The sequence below is a fragment of the Sciurus vulgaris genome (genome assembly GCF_902686455.1).
Source record: "Sciurus vulgaris genome assembly, chromosome: 13".
NCBI lineage: Eukaryota > Metazoa > Chordata > Mammalia > Rodentia > Sciuridae > Sciurus > Sciurus vulgaris.
Window position 1 is genome coordinate 18,298,243 of NC_136474.1, and position 14,636 is coordinate 18,312,878.

At 42.6% G+C, this 14,636-nt stretch overlaps 1 long non-coding RNA gene across 1 annotated transcript in view; it reads right to left on the bottom strand.

Moving 5' to 3' along the window:
- The window catches only part of LOC306643038, a 77,951-nt gene extending 67,537 nt beyond the window's left edge, over positions 1-10,414 (bottom strand). Inside the window, exons 1-2 of the long non-coding RNA XR_013758806.1 lie at positions 10,338-10,414; positions 8,831-8,988 (exon numbers count right to left, since the gene is read on the bottom strand). This is a non-coding gene — a long non-coding RNA (uncharacterized lncRNA). The remainder of the gene's footprint in view (positions 1-8,830; positions 8,989-10,337) is intronic.
- Between the last annotated feature and the right edge of the window lie 4,222 nt (positions 10,415-14,636).

Here is a 14,636-nt window from a genome sequence, read left to right on the forward strand (position 1 = left end):
CACATAAACATGACCCCATATCCCCAGAACCATTTGATGTGCAAACACCAACTCCCAAACACACTGCAAAGACTCCCAACACTCTCCAAATGCACACAACAATGACGTCAACAATCTACACATCATTATTGCCCAAATACACACACTAATATATGTGTGGCGATCTCACACCCTTCACAAACCAAAAAAAAAAAAAAAATACAGTCACAAAAACACTCCATTCAAACACTCCTCTAAATAACTATCCACATGTCCCACCATGCCATGAACTACCCATGTACACTGTCAATACCCAAGCCTCCTAACTTGGACTTGCTGCCTTTTGGGTGGGGATATTTGGTGAACTTCAGATATACATATCCTCACACCCCACAAAAACAAACACCAGGTAGTAGCACCCCAAATGCAATCATACAAGCCCTCCATCAATAACTGAATATACTTATTAACATGACCACAATTTCTTTTTTTTTTCTCACTAAATTTTTTTTTTAATTGTAAACAAATGGGATACATGTTGTTTCTCTGTTTGTACATGGCGTAAAGGCATACCATTTGTGTAATCATAAATTTACATAGAGCAATGTTGTTTGATTCATTCTGTTATTTTTTCCCTTCCCCCCACCCCTCCCACCCCTCTTTACCCTCTATACAGTAGTTCCTTCCTCCATACTTGCCCCCCTTCCTAACCCTAACTCTAACCCTTCCCTCCCCCCCATTATGTGTCAACCTCCACTTATTAGTGATATCATTCGTCCTTTGGCTTTTTGAGATTGGCTTATCTCACTTAGCATGATATTCTCCAATTTCATCCATTTGCCTGCAAATGTCATAATTTTATCATTCTTTATGGCTGAGTAATATTCCATAGTATATATATACCACAGTTTCTTTATCCACTCATCAATTGAAGGGCATCTAGGTTGGTTCCACAGTCTGGCTATTGTGAATTGAGCAGCTATGAACATTGATGTGGCTGTATCTCTGTAGTATGCAGATTTTAAGTCCTTTGGGTATAGGCCAAGGAGTGGGATAGCTGGGTCAAATGGAGGGTCCATTCCAAGTTTTCTAAGGAATCTCCACACTGCTTTCCAGAGTGGCTGCACTAATTTGCAGCCCCACCAGCAGTGTATGAGTGTACCTTTCTCCCCACATCTTCGCCAACACCTGTTGTTGCTCGTATTCTTGATAATTGCCATTCTAATTGGGGTGAGATGGAATCTTAGGGTGGTTTTGATTTGCATTTCTCTTACTACTAGAGATGTTGAACATTTTTCCATATGTTTGTTGATTGCTTGTAGATCTTCTTCTGTGAAGTGTCTATTCATTTCCTTAGCCCATTTGTTGACTGGACTGTTTGAATTCTTGGAGTAGAGTTTTTTGAGTTCTTTATAGATTCTGGAGATTAGTGCTCTATCTGAAGTATGATTGGCAAAGATATTCTCCCACTCTGTAGGCTCTTTCTTCGCATTGCTGATAGTTTCCTTTGCTGAGAGAAAGCTTTTTAGTTTGAATCTATCCCAGTGGTTGATTCTAGCTTTTATTTCTTGTGCTATGGGAGTCCTGTTAAGGAAGTCTGGTCCTAGACCAACAAGGTGAAGATTTGGACCTACTTTTTCTTCTATAATCTGCAGGGTCTCTGGTCTGATTCCGAGGTCCTTAATCCATTTTGAGTTTAGTTTCGTGCATGGTGAGAGATATGGGTTTAGTTTCATTCTGTTGCATATGGATTTCCAATTCTCCCAGCACCATTTGTTGAAGAGGCTATCTTTTCTCCATAGCATATTTTTGGCCCCTTTGTCTAGTATGAGAAAATTGTATTTATTTGGGTTTGTGTCCATGTCCTCTATTCTGTACCATTGATCTACCTTTCTATTTTGGTACCAACACCATGCCATTTTGTTACTATTGGTTTGTAGTAGAGTTGAAGCTCTGGTATTGCAATACCCCCTGTTTCACTCTTCCTGCTAAGGATTGCTTTAGCTATTCTGGGTTTCTTATTCTTCCAGATGAATTTCATGATTGCTTGCTCTATTTCTGTAAGGTACATCATTGGGATTTTAATTGGAATTGCATTGAATCTGTATAGCACTTTAGGTAGTATGGCCATTTTGACAATATTAATTCTTCCAATCCAAGAACATGGAAGATCTTTCCATCTTCTAAGGTGTTCTTTAATTTCTTTCTTTAGTGTTGTATAGTTCTCATTGTAGAGGTCTTTCACCTCTTTTGTGAGATTGATTCCCAAGTATTTTATTTTTTTCGAGGCTATTGTGAATGGGGTAGTTTTCCTAATTTCTCTTTCTGAAGATTCATCACTTATGTATAAAAATGCGTTGGATTTATGGGCATTGATCTTGTAACCTGCTACTTTACTGAAATCACTTATGAGTTCTAAGAGTTTTCTGGTGGAATTTCCAGGTTCCTCTAAATATATAATCATGTCATCAGCGAACAGGGATAGTTTGAGTTCTTCTTTTCCAATTCGTATCCCTTTAATTTCTTTGGTTTGTCTAATTGCTCTGGCCAGAGTCTCAAGAACGATGTTGAATAGAAGTGGTGAAAGAGGGCATCCCTGCCTTGTTCCAGTTTTTAGGGGAAATGCTTTCAGTTTTTCACCATTTAGAATGATATTAGCCATGGGCTTAGCATAAATGGCCTTTACAATGTTAAGGAATGTTCCCACTATCCCTATTTTTTCTAGTGTTTTGAGCATGAAGGGGTGCTGTATTTTATCAAATGCTTTTTCTGCATCTATTGAAATAATCATGTGATTCTTGACTTTAAGTCTATTAATATGGTGAATTACGTTTATTGATTTCCTGATGTTGAACCAACCTTGCATCCCTGGGATGAAACCCACTTGATCATGGTGCACTATCTTTTTAATATGTTTTTGTATGCGATTTGCTAAAATTTTGTTGAGAATTTTTGCGTCGATGTTCATTAAGGATATTGGTCTGAAATTTTCTTTCCTTGATGAGTCTCTGTCTGGTTTAGGTATCAGTGTGATATTGGCTTCATAGAATGAGTTTGGGAGGGTTCCCTCCTCTTCTATTTTATGGAATACTTTGAGAAGTATTGGAATGAGCTCTTCCTTAAAGGTTTTGTAGAACTCGGCTGAGAACCCATCTGGTCCCGGACTTTTCTTTGTTGGTAGGCTTTTGATGACTTCTTCTATTTCAGTACTTGAAATTGGTCTATTTAAATTGTTTATGTCCTCCTCATTCAGTTTAGGCAATTCATATGTCTCTAGAAACCTGTTGATGTCTTCGAAATTTTCTATTTTGTTGGAGTATAGATTTTCAAAATAGCTTCTAATTATGTTTTGTATTTCCATCCTGTCTGTTGTGATATTTCCTTGTTCATTCCGAATTTTAGTGATTTGGGTTTTCTCTCGTCTTCTCTTTGTTAGTGTGGCTAAAGGTTTATCAATTTTGTTTATTTTTTCGAAGAACCAACTATTTATTTTGTCAATTTTTTGTATTGTTTCTTTTGTTTCAATTTCATTGATTTCAGCTCTGAGTTTTACTATTTCCTGTCTTCTACTACTTTTGGTGCTGTTCTGTTCTTCTTTTTCTAAGGCTTTGAGCTGTAGTGTTAGGTTGTTTATTTGTTGAGTTTTACTTCTTTTATTAAATGCGCTCCATGAAATAAATTTCCCTCTAAGTACTGCTTTCATAGTGTCCCAGAGATTTTGATATGATGTTTCTTTGTTCTCATTTACCTCTAAGAATTTTTTAATTTCCTTCCTAATATCTTCTGTTATCCATTCATCATATAATAGCATATTGTTTAATCTCCAGATGTTGGAATAGTTTCTGTGTTTTACTCTTTCATTTATTTCTAACTTCAATCCATTATGATCTGATAGAATACATGCTAGTGTCTCTATCTTCTTGTATTTGCTAACATTAGCTTTGTGGCATAATATATGGTCTATTTTAGAGAAGGATCCATGTGCTGCTGAGAAGAAAGTGTATTCACTCTTGGTTGGATGGAATATTCTATAAATGTCCGTTAAGTCTAAATTATTGATTGTGTTGTTGAGATCTATGGTTTCTTTGCTCAATTTTTGTCTGGAAGATCTGTCCAGTGGTGAGAGAGGCGTGTTAAAATCACCTAGTATTATTGTGTTGTGGTCTATTTGGTTTCTGAAATTGAGAAGGATTTGTTTGACATACATAGATGAGCCACTGTTTGGGGCATAGATGTTTATGATTGTTATATCTTGCTGATTTATGCTTCCCTTACGCAGTATGAAATCACCTTCTTTATCCCTTCTGACTAACTTTGGCTTGAAGTCCACATTATCGGAAATGAGGATGGATACTCCAGCTTTTTTGCTGAGTCCATGTGCATGGTATGTTTTTCCCCATCCTTTCACCTTTAATCTATGGGTATCTTTTTCTATGAGGTGAGTCTCTTGCAGGCAACATATTGTTGGATCTTTCTTTTTAATCCAGTCTGCCAGTCTATGTCTTTTGATTGATGAATTCAGGCCATTAACATTCAGGGTTATTATAGAGAAATGATTTGGTTTCCCGGTCATTTGGTTCATTTTTAAAATTTTGTTTATTTATTTGTTTGACACAACTTGTTTCCTCCTTTATTTGACAATTCCTTTAGGATAATTCCTCCCTTTGCTGATTTGCTTCTTTGTTTTTCATCTCTTCCTCATGGAATATTTTGTTGAGAATGTTCTGTAATGCTGGCTTTCTTTTTGTAAATTCTTTTAGCTTTTGTTTATCATGGAAGGATTTTATTTCATCGTCAAATTTGAAGGTAAGTTTTGCTGGGTATAAGATTCTTGGTTGGCATCCATTTTCTTTCAGGGCTTGAAAAATGTTGTTCCAGGACCTTCTAGCTTTTAGGGTCTGGATTGAAAAATCTGCTGATATGCGTATTGGTTTCCCCCTGAATGTAATTTGGTTCTTTTCTCTCACAGCCTTTAAAATTCTGTCTTTATTTTGTATGTCAGGTATTTTCATTATAATGTGCCTTGGTGTGGGTCTGTTGTAATTTTGTGTATTTGGAGTCCTGTAAGCCTCTTGAACTTGATTTTCCATTTCATTCTTCAGATTTGGGAAATTTTCTGATATTATTTCATTGAATAGGTTGTTCATTCCTTTGGCTTGTTTCTCTAGGCCTTCCTCAATCCCAATAATTCTTAAATTTGGCCTTTTCATGATATCCCATAGTTCTTGTAGATTCTGTTCATGATTTCTTACCATCTTCTCTGTTTGTTCAGCTTTGTTTTCAAGGTTAAATATTTTGTCTTCAATGTCTGAGGTTCTGTCTTCCAGGTGTTCTATCCTATTGGATAGGCTTTCTATGGAGTTCTTAATTTGGTTTATTGTTTCCTTCATGTCAAGGATTTCTGTTTGGTTTTTTTTCAATATCTCTAACTCTTTATTGAAATGATCTTTTGCTTCCTGTATTTGCTCTTTTAACTGTCGATTGGTGCGATCAATCAATGCTTGCATTTGCTCTTTCATCTCATCATTCAATGCTTGCATTTGCTCTTTCATCTCCTCGTTTGCTTCTCTGATCATTTTAATTATGTACATTCTGAACTCCTTTTCTGTCATTTCTTCTGCCATGCTGTCATTGGGTTTTATTGATGTAACATCTAGATTTGTTTGCAGCATTTTCTTTCCTTGTTTTCTCATGTTGTTCAGATATCAGTGGACCGCTGAGATATTGCAGATTTCCTCTGTTGATTTACAATGACCCTGAAGATTTCTATATATATCCCCTCTTAGCCTTCAGTAGGCTGAAGTCTTGGAGGAGGTTGATAATGCGGTGCTCCACAAGGAAGCTGCCTCTCTAGGAGTGGTGGCCTTCAGGTGGGGTATATTCCCTGCTAGTGGGCAGAGGTGCCTCCACTTGTTGACCAATGGTCATCCAAAGGGGACCTAGGCTGTGGGCTGAGGCAAGGCCTGTTTGGGCCTGTGTCTCTGGTTTTACCGTCCTTGTGGGGAAACCTCACCAGGCAGGGAAGACTCACCCAGTGGGGAGGTCTCGCTGGTCAGTTTCCTCCTAGAGGTTCCCCTCAATTTACAGCTACTGCCTGGGCTGGGCTGCCTTCCTCTGCAAAGTTTCCAGGGGCCCGGCCCTACCTCCTGGGCCTGGGAGCCTCACCCTTCGCAGATGAATCTCCTTAGGCTGCCCCTCCTCAGAGAATTTGCCCATAGGCCTGGAACCTTCGCTCCGCCCTAAGCCTGTCTCTGTGCGGCTCTTCCACCCAGAAGCCTCCTAGATCCTGGGACCCTGTTCTGCACCTAATCGCCTGGCTGCGTGGCCCCTCCTCTGAGCAGCCACCTGTGGCCCCGAACAATCGCTCTGAGTCCCAGAGACCCGCCACAGGCCTCTTCCTCCAGACAACCGCCCAGTATGCCGGTGCGGTCACTAGGAGTCCAAGAAACTCACTTCGTGCCTCCTCCTCCCACCAACCACCCGTAGCCCGGGGCAATCAATCACTCCGAGTCGAAGTGACCCTCCCCGTTCCTCCTCCTTCTCCAGATAACCCCCCGGGTGTTCAGGAGCAGTCCCTCTGAGTGGCTCTGAATCCACGTGACCCACTGCACGGGTCCTCTGGGCACCGCCCGGAGCTCTGGTGTGGCCCCTCAAGACCAAGCGTCCCACCACGCTTCTCCTCCAGGCAGCCCCCCTGTGTTCAGGAGCTGTCACTTTAAGACCAAACAACTCACCACTCGCCTTCTCCTCTGAGCAGCCGCCTGGAGCGCTAATGCAGTCACTGCGAGTCCAAAGGACCCGCCACGCTCCTTCTCCTCCTTCTCCTACGCCTCCGGGCAGGCCCCGGGGTTCAGAAGTGGTCAGAGTCCAAACAGCTCGCCACGCAGCCCCTTCTCTGGCAACCGCCTGTAGTTCCCGTGTAGTCACCCGAATCCAAGCGGCCGCTCCTCTTCCTCCTTGTCCTCAGGGCAGGCCCCGGTGTTCAGAAGCGTCGTTCTGATTCCAAACAGCTCGCCGCGCGGCTTCTCCTCTGGCAACCGCCTGCAGCTCTGGTGCAGTCTCTCCGAATCCAAGTGGCCACGCTCCTCTCCTCCTCCTCAGGGCAGGCCCCGGTGTCCTGAGTCCACACAGTTCTCCCCGCCACTCCTCCCCCGGGCAGCCGCCGGAGCCCCAGTGGCTGCTCCGAGTCCCAGCGCTGTGCCGAGCGGCCTCCTCTATGGCGCTCCAGCGGGGGGAGGGGCGTCTCGCCGGCAGTTCTACTTCACAAAGTTTCCTGCGTTCCGGGACCCCCGTCCCATCCGGGATGCCCCCCCAGGGGGTGAGAGTCACCCGGCTACTTTGAGTTGGTCCCAAGCGTCTCAATATCTCCTCTCTTGAATCCTGAGTTCTGGAGCAACACGTAATGCAGCCACCCTCTAGGCCGCCATCTTGAAAAAACTCCATGACCACAATTTCTATTCTCAAATGTGAACATATACAATCACCCCTATGTTGCAAATATGCACATGCACAAAGTGCCTCAGAATTCGAAGGTCACCAACAAATCTCAGACATACAGAGACCTCAATAACTCCTCCTAAATACTCACAAAGGATACCCCTCCATTCCCAGAAACAACTTGATCACCTCAAAGCCCAAAATAAGAACATGCACACCAGTCCATCTTCAGAAACTATCAACTGAATCTGTCCACATCCAGGGGCCACATATCCATAACTACTAACACCCCAACATACCCAAAGAGCCCATTCTCTCCAAATCACTATACACCAAACACTATGTCCCTAAATTCTCACCTGGTCACCATGAACAAACATATAAACTCTAAGATCTGAAAAGGCACAGATCCATGGTAGAGCATAAGACAAAGTCCTAGACTTCTCAAATGCATGCACACGTTCACAACAGTCAATGCCAATAACACCAACACTAACACCCAACAATGCCAACACAACCAACACTAACACCCAAAACACACACCCTGCCACAAAGGCACTCACCCAAAACTGATCAAAGGAATCACACAGACACAATCTATTGCATATGACAATCAAACACTCACACATGAGATAAATTACAGTATCCTGTTCCATGTCCTTTCCATACCTCTACATATGAAACACACAAGAACACAAATTCTGGTGAAAAATCACAAACACACATAGGACACCATATACACAGTCTCAACACTGACACATGCACTTAGCAAGCTGTTCAAGCTATTGATTTTCTGGGCCCTGCAGAGAGAAGTGGAGGGTGAAAATGAAGATTTCAGGCTCACACCTTGGTGTTGAAAATGGAAGTAAATATAAATGTGCAAAGCAGAGAGCACATTCCCTCCTATAAACCTTAAAGGTGCTTGCCAGGCACTCAATAACGGCTCTACAGAGAAAATGCTTCAAATAGGAAGAAAGTCCTCTCAGATAACTCTTCTGGGATGAAGATTCTCGCGGACACTGAAGGGGAACTCAAAGGAGAGGATCACCCAAAATAGACCCTTTTGAGTTTCCACTGTCAGCACAGACAGAAGTCTCCTAGCTGGGAGGCCACACCATTATGATATGTCTGTTCCTACGAAAGGACCAGGCTTATCCACCTGGGTTCAGCCACCAATTCTTGAATGGGGTCTGAAGTGTTCTCACACAAGAAGCCTTGGGCATCCTTACATGCCCCAATTCAAAACTGGGGACATTACTGGTATTTTTGTGGTTCAAAAGGTGAGTGCATGAATTATAAGCTGTTCCCTTCTACTTACAGAGAAAGGAGGTGATTTTGTTGGAGGAAGGGGCTGGGGCCTCTTGTATTTTGGACAGCAGCTGTCCTGATCACGTTCCAACCATGTGAAAAGTACCTGAGATCAACACCTTCAATGGAGCAGAGATCTATTTTGGTTCATCATTTCAGAAGTTACACTCTATGGTCCTTTGTCCCTCTTGCATCTGGACCTGTGGCAGGGCAGAACTTCTGGAACAGAGTGTGTGGCAGAGGAAACTGTTTAACTCATGGCACCTGGAGAGCAAAGAGAAACACAGTCATAAATGTACAGGGGTCTCAGAACACCTTCAGGGGCACATCTTCAATGAACTAATTTCCACAACTGGACCCCACTTTCCAAAGATTCCATCACCTCCCAAAAGTGCGTCAGCTGGAAACCAGATTTAACAGGTAAGCCTTTGATGCACAGTGAAGGTCAATACCGGAACATCTACCACTTGTCCCCAAAAGCTCATGTCTGTCTCAGGAAAAATAAATGCATCCAGTCCATCTCCAAGAGTCCACAAATATCAACAGTGCCTGCATTTCTTTATAGTCCTTCAAAGTCCCCTCTGGAGACTCAAGGGAACACAGTTATGCTGAACCCTGGATTAAAAGGTTTTTTCCTCCAGTCTTCTTTTGAATTCATGAGCATAGCTTTCTCTCCTCCCCACACCCTCATCCCTCTCTTAATGCCTAACCACAGTTAGTTAAAATGCTATCCCTTGCACTGGGCAGTCCCCCTTTCTAGGTCACAGGAAATGGCCAAATTAAAAGGCATTGGCGGAAGTGAAGAGAAGAGACAAACTAGGCTGGAAACCAGATGCACACACCTTCAGAATGCAAGCATCTAAACAATCACATAATCTTAGATTCAAAGGTCTGGAATGGCTGTGTGCACTGGACCCAGATAAGACCCACACAACCCCAGCTCCTGAAAAACACATCTGTCAAGAATACTGAACTGCCCCCTTGCACACCTGCACAACACTGAGAGAACAACCCCACATAACACAGCACGTACACTTTCACTCAGCAGCACCAAGCACAATGAATCCAGCTGCTAGCCATTCCTGTCTGATATGCTGAATTATTACTAAACGAAGTCTTTTCTTCTCCCGCCTCTCTGCCTCTTCAGGTACTGGCTGACTCAGGTGAAAGCAAAGCAGCACAGTCAAACCTTTTGTGTTACATTACCTATAATCCTCCTTAAAAATCAAAAAGAAAGTTGACATATTTCCAAGATACAATGGCACAAGGGGAAACACAACTAGCCCAAAAGGGAAAAACAGGAATCTAGCAAGGAGAAAACTGAACAAGGCACAGCAGGGCAAACATTCAGTCTAGTGCTCCAAGTGTGGAACCAGGGCACCTGATGGTGTGATATGGGTCCTGAGGGCTGGGCAAGTTCGCCCCTCCAGGCTTGTCTGCTGTGGGGCCACTCCCAGGAGTGGGTGTGCTCACAGCTTGTGACTTCCCTTGGCAGCCATTTCACTGGCCAGGCATTGCTAACTTAGGTCTCCTCTACAACACTGGCTCCACTCTCACAGGTTGACAAATCACTCTTTCTGGAGCTAAAGACCTGGACTCCAATTGTGATGTACCCTTCCTGTCCACGAGCCTTTCCTCAGAGATATCAGTGGAAACCTTCAGGGCCACACAATGCTTGCATTCTAAAAACCTGGGAACTGTAGTCATACAGACAATGCCAAGGTCAGCTGTGAACAAGATCATTATCCAGGCCTCCTGGACCATGGCTTCCATGTGCTGGTATGGTGTTAGTTACACAACGAAATGAATCTTGAGGTAAGGATTCCCATGACGTTCTCCTCTCCAGCAAGTCTTTAAGCCTGCTACATGTGGGGTCCTTCCCATTCCTGAGATGCCTCAAGGTGCCTTCCCTGAGAGTGAACTACTGCAGAGTACTCACCTCCTTGTTAATGGCAGTAAACTCTTTACAAACTACACCCTCCTTGGCATTACAAAGCTTTCTTTTCTCGAAAACCTGCAAGTACTTTCACTCTTTCTACTCTGCCTTTTGCTCCTGAGTCTCACTCTACATTGAGCTAAAGGCAAATAGAAATACCCAGCGACATCTCAAATGCTGTACTGCCTTGACGTATCCTTCAACGGATTAATCAGTCTATGTTTTAGTTGCCTTTTACATCACTGTGATCAAGAGATCTAACTATCTAACAAGAACAATTAGAGCAGGAAAAGTTTATTGAGCTCATGGTTTCAGAGGTCTCAAGTCCTCTGACCACCATACCTCTGGGACGAAGGGTGGCACAACACAGTGGTGTAAGTGTAGGGAGGGGGCAAGACCTCAGGATACGGCAATGAGGAACCAGAGAGAAAGAGAGAGAACTCTGCTAACCACGAACAAAGGATGAGCCCTAAAGGCATGCCCCTTTGACTGACTCCTTCATACCCTTCTTGTCTACAGTTCCCATCCACTTAATCCTATCAGTGGCTGAATGTACTCATTAGGATAAAGCTCTCAGAACCCAATCATTTCATCACTACACTTCCTGGCACTGTCTTACACATGAGGTATTCAAGGGCACCTCATATCTAAACTATCACCTCCTCTCACCTTTAAATAACCCTCACAGGAAGTCTAAAAACATGGAGAATGTAGACAAAACTTAAGACCATTCTTCGCACAAGTAACATTCAGAACATGGAGAATGTTACTTCAAAACATGACCCAATAAAACAGAGCTACCAAAACAGAACCAAAATCTTCTCTAAGTTTGGGGTCCCTGCAGGTTCTTCCAGTATTGAAGCCTCAGATTCCTCAGGGAAGTGTTGCTGATCTCCACCAGCACACACCATCCAGGACACAGATGGTAGTGGGGAGAGGTTCTGCAGGATTTCAGCAGCCTCACACTGTGGAGCACAGTGTTTTCACCACCAGCTTACCCTCAGAGGAGCCAAGAGCATCTGTGGGTCACCAACTGATTCTCAAGTGTTGGCATAGAAGACCACTTTTCCCACCTCACCTCCTGTCTAGAAAACCCCACGATGCTATGCCTGTTCCCCATCACGAACATCACGCCTATATAAAAGCTTCTGTTCTCCAGAGCCATGTATGTTTATTACTGAGATGCCTGGACCACACACATGCTGAAGAGGAACCTGCCTGCCTAACACTGCTGAATCCAACTGCATGAGGAAGACCCAGGTATCAATAGACATGCACACTCTTTGGCCCCGAAGAATGAACTAATTCAGGAGAAACACAGGGTATAGATTGACCAAGTCAATGCCTTCCCCAAAGCGTCCCTGATGTCCCACTCACATTACATGTACAATCAGCAAGATATCAATGGACAGTTACCTGAATATGTTTCCTTCACACAGATAACTGGTCATAAAAATGGTGATCACACACAAAAACACACACATACACACACACATATAAACACACACATTCCGGTGGTGTCCTAGTAAACAATAAGATATAATCCAAGAAAAGGTAAGAAAAAAACACTTAATAAGATATAATGCAGGAAAAGGTAAGAAAGTCATGCCTTTTACTCTATGAGGTACATCTATCTCAAGACTAATTTCAACCTTATGTCTGGATACCACCGAACACCAAATTTAAAGGGATGAGCAGGGTCAGCAACCACAGCTGGTTCCAGGCACCTCCAGCCCACAAAGAAAATGTGCACAAAATTTGTCTGCCCCCAAGGGCATTTACTTGAATTGCAATCTCAAATACAAAAACAAACCCCCATTCAAATCTCCAGACAAAAATACACCTCAGAGCTCTGAACATATGCACAAGTGATATCTCCACCCTAAACACTCAAAAACACCACTGGTTACTACATGAATTTGTGCAGAAAAATATCCTATTCTACCTAAATGTTCCTGCACATTCCTATGATTATGCATACAAGTACAACACAGGCTGGGTCCACATGTGTACAACAAATACAATCTATGAATACCCAAAGAATACCCTTCAGGCTCAGCCTGCAAAACCAAAGAGTATACAACCAGTCACCTCTTGCAATACAAAAAACAGAATTCACGTGAAATCCCACAGTTCTTAAAATACATTAATTCCACAATAACCAAACACACAATCGACTCCCAAGCACACAATGAACCTCTCAAATCTGCCAGACTACACAGGCCAAGAGCCCCATGAGTTCAAGACACACTCACCCACCAACAACCTAAACTTCTCAAAGCATAGGCTAACCATAATTATACACCAGGACCACACATTCTACTAACGTCACCAAAATCTTCAAGAATCATGGGCCACAATAAACACAAACACAATTTCTGAGCATCTTGTATACACACAGATTCTAAATACCACATCCACAAATCCATGAACATACACCTAATCACTTGTGTGCCTACACACAAAACACAAACATGATAATCTTCCATGCATGAGGAAGAGAGTTCAAAAGCACCACACACGGAAAAACGTGCACCCATTAATCTCTATATATGGATGAATATATACATAATTTCCACACAGGAATGGACAGACAGAAACACAAATATTTCCAAACATGCATACAGACATTCCCTAAAACTACACAGTATTCCACATCCCCAGAAAGCAACATGCCAAGCACTGCAGCCAAACAGTCCCCTATGCACCTAGAAATGTCACACATTCTCCAAGGAAATACACTTTCAATACTCCTAGCAACATCATTCCCAATGAAGAAACTTACAGAATTCACACACCCATGTTGCAATGCAGAAACCAATTTGCATGGCCAAGACACAAAAGTATCTGCAGCATATCATATAAAATACACATAAGCTCACTTACAAATCCCAAATTATCACACCCTACTAGAACAAACTTTATTTCTACTCAAATACTAACAAACAACTGTATCATTTATCTCTAAAACATACAAACAGAATTGCACAGCCCTGTTTAAAAGCACAGTGTCACCTTTCATCCCATATATACACCCTTCCTTCCCAATTACATACAAATCACTTTCTACTTAATACAAACATCACCTTTCAGGTCCCATGAATACACATACTAAATGGTACCTAAGTATTCTGCCTTATCACAACTATTGCTAGTTCCTGGAACACAAATACACACACGTGCACACGCACACACACACATACCCCTGTGGTGTGGCTTTGAACACAAACTCAATATACAAGTAACTCTTCATAGACCTCTCATCTCTACACAGTTACCACTACATACAAATAGGCAAATATCATCAAATACACAAAAAATCTCATACTACCTTCATATATAAGCTCACACACTCCCAAATACAAGGAAATAACTCCTCCACTTCCAAAATGCAGAACCCTGCCAACTGCACACCGCACTTGAACATATTCATCCTACTATACCACAAATTTAGTAACTGACCAGCCTTTACGCACTCAAGTGCATATACACAAATAATCACAATAATTTTTTTTACAAAACCCCATATTACCAAGCACCATGTTCTGAATATACAAATATACCAACTCCATTTGCCAACTTTCACAATCACATTGAAAACCCACAGAAATATACCCAAACCTGCTCCTTAACATAGACCATATGCAAACACATTTGATACCCAAACTTCCCACGGTGCACCCATGCACCAAAACAAAACACAAGACCACAGGTAAAATATTACAAAATCCTATTGCAAACACCTAACCCCAACTCCCTCAGTTGATGCCAGTGGTCTCCCACACCCTGCGAATACACTGAAGCCTACACAGTCTCACAAAAACTGTCATGACTTCCCTTGGTCCCTACACCCACCCAGACACCATCACGCACACTTGTGAATACACACCAGACTCTCATCAGAGGGCTGACCCTGAACTCTGAAGGCATGTCAACACGTGAAGGGCACCACCACCCCAAAAAGGTACAGGGACAA